We start from the raw sequence: 8,059 nt of genomic DNA, 5'->3' as shown, positions 1-8,059 counted from the left end.
GAAGAATGGGAGAAACTCCCCAAATACAGGTGTGCCAAGCTTGTAGCATCATACCCAAGAAAACTTGAGGCTGTAATTGCTGCCAAAGGTGCTTCAACAAAGTACTGAGTAAAGGGTCTGACTACTTACAGTTGAAGTCGGAAGTTTACATACACTTAGGTTGGAGTCATTAAAACTTGTTTTTCAACCACTACACAAATGTATTGTTAACAAACTATAGTTTTGGCAAGTCGTTTAGGACATCTACTTTGTGCATGACACAAGTAATTTTTCCAACAATTGTTTACAGACAGATTATTTCACTTATAATTCACTGTATCACAATTCCAGTGGGTCAGAAGTTTAAACAGCTTGGGAAATTCCAGAAAATTATGTCATGGCTTTAGAAGCTTCTGATAGGCTAATTGACATAATTTGGGTCAATTGGAGGTGTACCTGTGGATGTATTTCAAGGCCTACCTTCAAACCCAGTGCCTCTTTGCTTGACATCATGGGAAAATCAAAAGAAATCAGCCAAGACCTCAGAAAAACAATTGTAGACCTCCACAAGTCTGGTTCATCCTTGGGAGCAATTTCCAAATGCCTGAAGGTACCACGTTCATTTGTACAAACAATAGTACGCAAGTATAAACACCATGGGACCACGCAGCCGTCATACCGCTCAGGAAGAACGCGTGTTCTGTCTCCTAGAGATGAACGTACTTTGGTGCGAAAAGTGCAAATCAATCCCAGAACAACAGCAAAGGACCTTGTGAAGATGCTGGAGGAAACAGGTACAAAAGTATCTATATCCACAGTAAAACGAGTCCTATATCGACATAACATGAAAGGCCGCTCAGCAAGGAAGAAGCCACTGCTCCAAAACCTCCATAAAAAAGCCAGACTATGGTTTGCAACTGCACATGGGGACAAAGATCGTACTTTTTGGAGAAATGTCCTCTGGTCTGATGAAACAAAAATATAACTGTTTGGCCATAATGACCATCGTTATGTTTGGAGGAAAAAGGGGGACTTGCAAGCCGAAGAACACCATCCCAACCGTGAAGCACTGGGGTGGCAGCATCATGCTGTGGGGGTGCTTTGCTGCAGAAGGGACTGGTGCACTTCACAAAATAGATGGCATCATGAGGAAGGAAAATTATGTGGATATATTGAAGCAACATCTCAAGACATCAGTCAGGAAGTTAAAGCTTGGTCGCAAATGGATCTTCCAAATGGACAATGACCCCAAGCATACTTCCAAAGTTTTGGCAAAATGGCTTAAGGACAACAAAGTCAAGGTATTGGAGTGGCCATCACAAAGCCCTGACCTCAATCCTATAGAAAATGTGTGGGCAGAACTGAAAAAGCATGTGCGAGCAAGGAGAAAATGTATTTAATCAATTTTAGAATAAGGCTGTAACGTCACAAAATGTGGAAAAAGTCAAGGGGCTGAATACTTTCCGAATGCACTGTATATCTGCCTAGATATAGTAATTTGCACCTTTAATTGAGGATGATCAGTTTGATGGAAGATATTACTGTACTATACAGTTATAGGATGTAAACTTCCATATGTATGATTGATGATATAAACTAATGGTCTGAGTCATATACACTGAGTATACAAAACATTAGCAACACCTGCTCTTTCCATGACATAGACTGACCAGGTGAATCCAGGTGAAAGCTATGATCTCTTATTGATGTCACCTGTTAAATCCACTTCAATCAGTGTAGATGAAGGGGAAGAGACAGGTTAGAGAAGGATTTTTAAGCCTTGAGACAATTGAGACATGGATTATGTATGTGTGCAATTCAGAGGGTGAATGGGCAAGACAAAATGTTTAAGTGCCTTTGAACGGGGTATGGTAGTAGGTGCCAGGCACACCGGTTTGTGTCAAGGAACTCGCAACGGTGCTGTGTTTTTCATGCTCAACAGTTTCCCATGTGTATCAAGAATGGTCCACCACCCAAAGGACATCCAACCAACTTGACACGACTGTGGGAAGCATTTAAGTCAACATGGGTCAGTATCCCTGTGGAATGCTTTTAACACCTTGTAGAGTCCACGCCCGATGAACTGAGGCTGTTCTGAGGGCAAAAGTATTTTCATTTTTTTTATCCAGCCACAGTCCCCACAGGAGGCCTTTTGCCTTTTGGTAGGCCGTCATTGTAAATAAGAATTTGTTTTTAACTGACTTGCCTAGTTAAATAAAGGTTAAATAAAAAAAATAAAAAAGTGGGTGCAACTCAATATTAGGAAAGTGTTCCTAATGTTTTGTACACTCAAAGTATACTGTATACCAGGGTTCCCCAACTGGCGACCCACGGGTTGGTTTTATGTGGCCCCCCATGTTTTACGAGCAAAAATAAAAAATAAAATGTTCCTTTTTAGAATTTTCATTGTTGGACATAATAGACTGTAAAAACTCCAGGAAATCAGCTCCAAGTGATTTTAATTTAGGAAATGTGTTCCCAAGTATTCCCACACATAATAGAGAGACACGTGATCGTATACAAATGTAAGCAAGGTTTGAAATGACTATGTTTTAGTCAAATATTATATCTGTTTGGGCTTCTTGCGGTCAATTTGCAAACTAGAAATTAATTGTAATTATGTTCCGGCCCCCCGACCATCTGCTCAAGAAACAATCAGCCCGTGGCTGAATCTAGTTGATGATCCCTGCTGTATACTGTATGTCTGCCTAAATGTAGTATTCTGCATCTTTAATTTTGGGTGTGCTGCTTGAGGATGCACCATGCATAGTACAGTCGTGGTCAAAAGTTTTGAGAATGACACAAGTATTGGTCTTCACAAAGTTCGCTGCTTCAGTGTTATGATATATTTTTGTCAGATGTTACTATGGTATACTGAAGTATAATTACAAGCATTCCATAAGTGTCAAAGGCTTTTATTGACAATTACATTAACTTTATGCAAAGAGTCAATATTTGCAGTGTTGACCCTTCTTTTTCAAGACCTCTGCAATCCGCCCTGGCATGCTGTCAATTAACTTCTGGGCCACATCCTGACTGATGGCAGCCCATTCTTGCATAATCAATGCTTGGAGTTTGTCAGAATTTGTGGGTTTTTGTTTGTCCACCCGCCTCTTGAGGATCGACCACAAGTTCTCAATGAGATTAAGGTCTGGGGAGTTTCCTGGCCATGGACCCAAGATTTCGATGTTTTGTTCCCCGAGCCACTTAGTTATCACTTTTGCCTTATAGCAAGATGCTCCATCATGCTGGAAAAGGTATTGGTCGTCACCAAACTGTTCTTGGATGGTTGGGAGAAGTTGCTCTCGGAGGATGTGTTGGTACCATTCTTTATTCATGGCTGTGTTCTTAGGCAAAATTGTGAGTGAGCCCACTCCCTTGGCTGAGAAGCAACCCCACACATGAATGGTCTCAGGATGCTATACTGTTGGCATGACACAGGACTGATGGTAGCGCTCACCTTGTCTTCTCCGGACAAGGTGTTTTCCGGATGCCCCAAACAATCAGAAAGGGGATTCATCAGAGAAAATTATTTTACCCCAGTCCTCAGCAGTCCAATCCCTGTACCGTTTGCAGAATATCAGTCTGTCCCTGATGTTTTTCCTGGAGAGAAGTAGCGTCTTTGTTGCCCTTCTTGACACCAGGCCATCCTCCAAAAGTCTTCGCCTCACTGTGCGTGCAGATGCACTCACACCTGCCTGCTGCCATTCCTGAGCAAGCTCTGCACTGGTGGTGCCCCAATCCCACAGCTGAATCAACTTTAGGAGACGGTCCTGGCGCTTGCTGGACTTTCTTGGGCGCCCTGACGCCTTCTTCAAAACAATTGAACCTCTCTCCTTGAAGTACTTGATGATCCGATAAATGGTTGATTTAGGTGTAATCTTACTAGCAGCAATATCCTTGCCTGTGAAGCCCTTTTTGTGCAAAGCAATGATGACGGCATGTGTTTCCTTGCAGGTAACCATGGTTAACAGAGGAAGAACAATGATTTCAAGCACCACCCTCCTTTTAAAGCTTCCAGTCTGTTATTCTAACTCAATCAGCATGACAGAGTGATCTCCAGCCTTGTCCTCGTCAACACTCTCACCTGTGTTAACGAGAGAATCACTGACATGATGGCAGCTGGTCCTTTTGTGGCAGGGCTGAAATGCAGTGGAAATGTTTTTTGGGGATTAAGTTCATTTTCATGGCAAAGAGGGACTTTGCAATTAATTGCAATTCATCTGATCACTCTTCATGACATTCTGGAGTATATGCAAATTGCCATCATCAAAACTGAGGTAGCAGACTTTGTGAAAATTAGTATTTGTGTCATTCTCAAAACTTTTGACCACGACTGTAGATTGTGCAAGGGCCCTTGATAAATATTGTAGTAGCTAGTAACAAGGATTTGCCAAGACACACACCTACACATTTATTTTCAAAACACGTCACTGAATACAGGCCTGTCTGTGTCAACATCAGTCACCCCTGAGGACTTGAGGACATGCATGATACTTTTACTTTACAGAATAATCTAAATACAATGTATCTGGTGATATTATGGGCTAATAATACTGGGCAATCTGACATTCATGTCTTCTGTTCGGTCTCTGCTTCTGTAAATGTAAGCTGTCTGTCCACAGCACACACAGGAGCGGGATGTGAGAGAGAAAAGGGGAAACACCATCTATTGAGTCTAATAATTATGGTATGTGAGTGGTGATACAATAACGATACAGTACTCACTCAAACTGTCAAAACTAACCCAAAACTTTACACAACGTTAGACACGGACACGAATGATCTGCTTGGCGTGTTAACACACTGGTGGTTTGTTGTAACCGAGTATTGGTGCTAAACCGTGTTATTGGAGGCTGGCATGCTAGTTGGCTATGGCGTCATAGGATTCGGTGCCCTGGACGGTTTTCACGGAAGAATACTGTACCAAGTTAGCTAGCTGAATAAACTAAGTTAGAGTCTATTCCTAGAAAACATTGAACCACTGTAGTTTACAACAATTATCATTTCTAAAGTGGAAGTTGGGAGAGTTATATTTGAGTGTTTCAGTTAAACATAAGTGAGGGAGGCCCCGCTCTCTCGCTTTCCCAGATGTTTAGTTCATTTCATTCCGATCTCCTTTGCATTATTGTAGCCTTTTTCTGTAGCCTGTCAACTATGTGTCTGTCTATCCCTGTTCTCTCCTCTCTGCACATGCCATACAAACCCTTCACACCACGTGGCTGTTGCCACTCTAATCTGGTGGTCCCTGTGCGCACGACCCACGTGGGGTTCCAGGTCTCTGGGAGCCTCTGGAACTGCCGTTCTGCGGCCAACAAGGCAGAGTTCATCTCAGCCTATGCTACCCTCCAGTCCCTCGACTTCTTGGCGCTGACGGAAACATGGATTACCAAAGAAAACACTGCTACTCCTACTGCTCTTTCCTCGTCTAACCATGTGTTCTTGCATACCCAGAGAGCATCTGGTCAGCGCGGCGGTGGCACAGGAATCCTCATCGCTCCCAAGTGGACATTCTCTCTTTTCCCCCTGACCCATCTGTCTATCTCCTCATTTGAATTCCATGCTGTCACAGTCACTAGCCCATTCAAGCTTAACATCCTTGTCATTTATCACCCTCCAGGTTCCCTTGGAGAGTTCATCAATGAGCTTGACGCCTTGATAAGTTCCTTTCCTGAGGATGGCTCACCCCTCACAGTTCTGGGTGACTTTAACCTCCCTACGTCTGCCTTTGACTCATTTCTCTCTGCCTCCTTCTTTCCACTCCTTTCCTCTTTTGACCTCACTCTCTCACCGTCCCCCCCTACTCACAAGGCAGGCAATACGCTTGACCTCATCTTTACTAGATGCTGTTCTTCTACTAATCTCACTGCAACTCCCCTCCAAGTCTCCAACCACTACTTTGTATCCTTTTCTCTCTCGCTCTCCTCCAACACTACTCACTCTGCCCCTACTCAGATGGTAATGGGCCTTCGCAACCTTCGCTCTCTCTTTCCCGCTACTCTCTCCTCTTCCATCCTATCATCTCTTCCCACTGCTAAATCCTTCTCCCTCTGATCTCCTGATTCTGCCTCCTCAACCCTCCTCTCCTCCCTTTCTGCATCTTTTGACTCTCTATGTCCCCTATCCTCCCGGCCGGCTCGGTCCTCCCCTCCTGCTCAGTGGCTTGATGACTCATTGCGAGCTCACAGAACAGGGCTCCGGGCAGCCGAGTGGAAATGGAGGAAAACTAGACTCCCTGCGGACCTGTCATCTTTTCACACCCTCCACTCTACATTCGCTTCCTCTGTTTCTGCTGCTAAAGCCTCTTTCTACCACTCTAAATTTCAAGCATCTGCCTCTAACCCTAGGAAGCTCTTTGCCACCTTCTCCTCCCTGCTGAATCCTCCTCCTCCTCCCCCTCCCTCTCTGTGGATGACTTCGTCAACCATTTTGAAAAGAAGGTTGACGACATCCAATCCTCATTTATTAAGTCAAATGACACCGCTGGTCCTGCTCACACTGCCCTCCCCTCTCTCTCCAGATGAAATCTTGCGACTTGTGACGGCCGGCCGCCCAACAACCTGCCCGCTTGACCCTATCCCCATCTCTTGAGCGTGCCGTCTCTAGCCAACTCTCCTGCTATCTCTCTCAGAATGACCTTCTTGATCCAAACCAGTCAGGTTTCAAGACTGGTCATTCAACTGAGACTGCTCTTCTCTGTGTCACGGAGGCTCTTCGCACTGCTAAAGCTAACTCTCTCTCCTCTGCTCTTATCCTTCTAGACCTATCCGCTGCCTTTGATACTGTGAACCATCAGATCCTCTCCACCCTCTCCGAGTTGGGCATCTCCGGCGCTGCTCACTCTTGGATTGCGTCCTACCTGACAGGTCGCTCCTACCAGGTGGCGTGGCGAGAATCTGTCTCCGCACCACGTGCTCTCACCACTGGTGTCCCCCAGGGCTCAGTTCTAGGCCCTCTCCTATTCTCTCGATACACCAAGTCACTTGGCTGTGTCATATCCTCACATGGTCTCTCCTATCATTGCTACGCAGACGACACACAATTCATTTTCTCCTTTCCCCCTTCTGATAACCAGGTGGCGAATCGCATCTCTGCATGTCTGGCAGACATATCAGTGTGGATGTCGGATCACCACCTCATTGTGTCCTCCTCCCAGAGTGCAAAGAACCTTGGCGTGACCCTGGACAACACCCTGTCGTTCTCCGCTAACATCAAAGCAGTGACCCGATCCTGCAGGTTCATGCTCTACAACATTCGCAGAGTACGACCCTACCTTACACAGAAAGCGGCACAGGTCCTAATCCAGTTACTTGTCATCTCCCGTCTGGATTACTGCAACTCGCTGTTGGCTGGGCTCCCTGCCTGTGCCATTAAACCCCTACAACTTATCCAGAATGCTGCAGCCCGTCTGGTGTTCGACCTTCCCAAGTTCTCTCATGTCACCACGCTCCTCCACACACTCCACTGGCTTCCAGTTGAGGCTCGCATCTACTACAAGACCATGGTGCTTGCCTACGGAGCTGTGAGGGGAACGGCACCTCCTTACCTTCAGGGTCTGATCAGACCCTACACCCAAACGAGGGCACTACGTTCATCCACCCCTGGCCTGCTAGCTCACCTACCTCTACGGAAGCACAGTTCCCACTCAGCCCAGTCAAAGCTATTTGCTGCTCTGGCACCCCAATGGTGGAACAAGGTCCCCCACGACGCCAGGACAGCGGAGTCACTGACCACCTTCCGGAGACACTTGAAACCCTACCTCTTTAAGGAATACCTGGAATAGTATAACGTAATCCTTCTACCCCCTCCCCTCCCCCACATAAGAAAATAAAACAGTGGTTGTCCCACTGGCTATCATAAATTGAATGCACCAATTTGTAAGTCGCTCTGGATAAGAGCATCTGCTAAATGATGTAAATGTATCCTTTCTGATAGGCTTATATTATAGTTTACACCACTGGTTAAATACAGATGTCATGCTGTTCTAAAAATGTCCAGTTTATCTACAACATCAGTACAGTTGCATGTAGGCCCATGGGCAGATTGGCTGTTTTGGCCTTATCAAATACTGCAGCCTGGT

This window comes from Coregonus clupeaformis, chromosome 31 (assembly GCF_020615455.1).
Source record: "Coregonus clupeaformis isolate EN_2021a chromosome 31, ASM2061545v1, whole genome shotgun sequence".
Lineage (NCBI taxonomy): Eukaryota > Metazoa > Chordata > Actinopteri > Salmoniformes > Salmonidae > Coregonus > Coregonus clupeaformis.
This window is presented reverse-complemented; position numbering follows the sequence as displayed.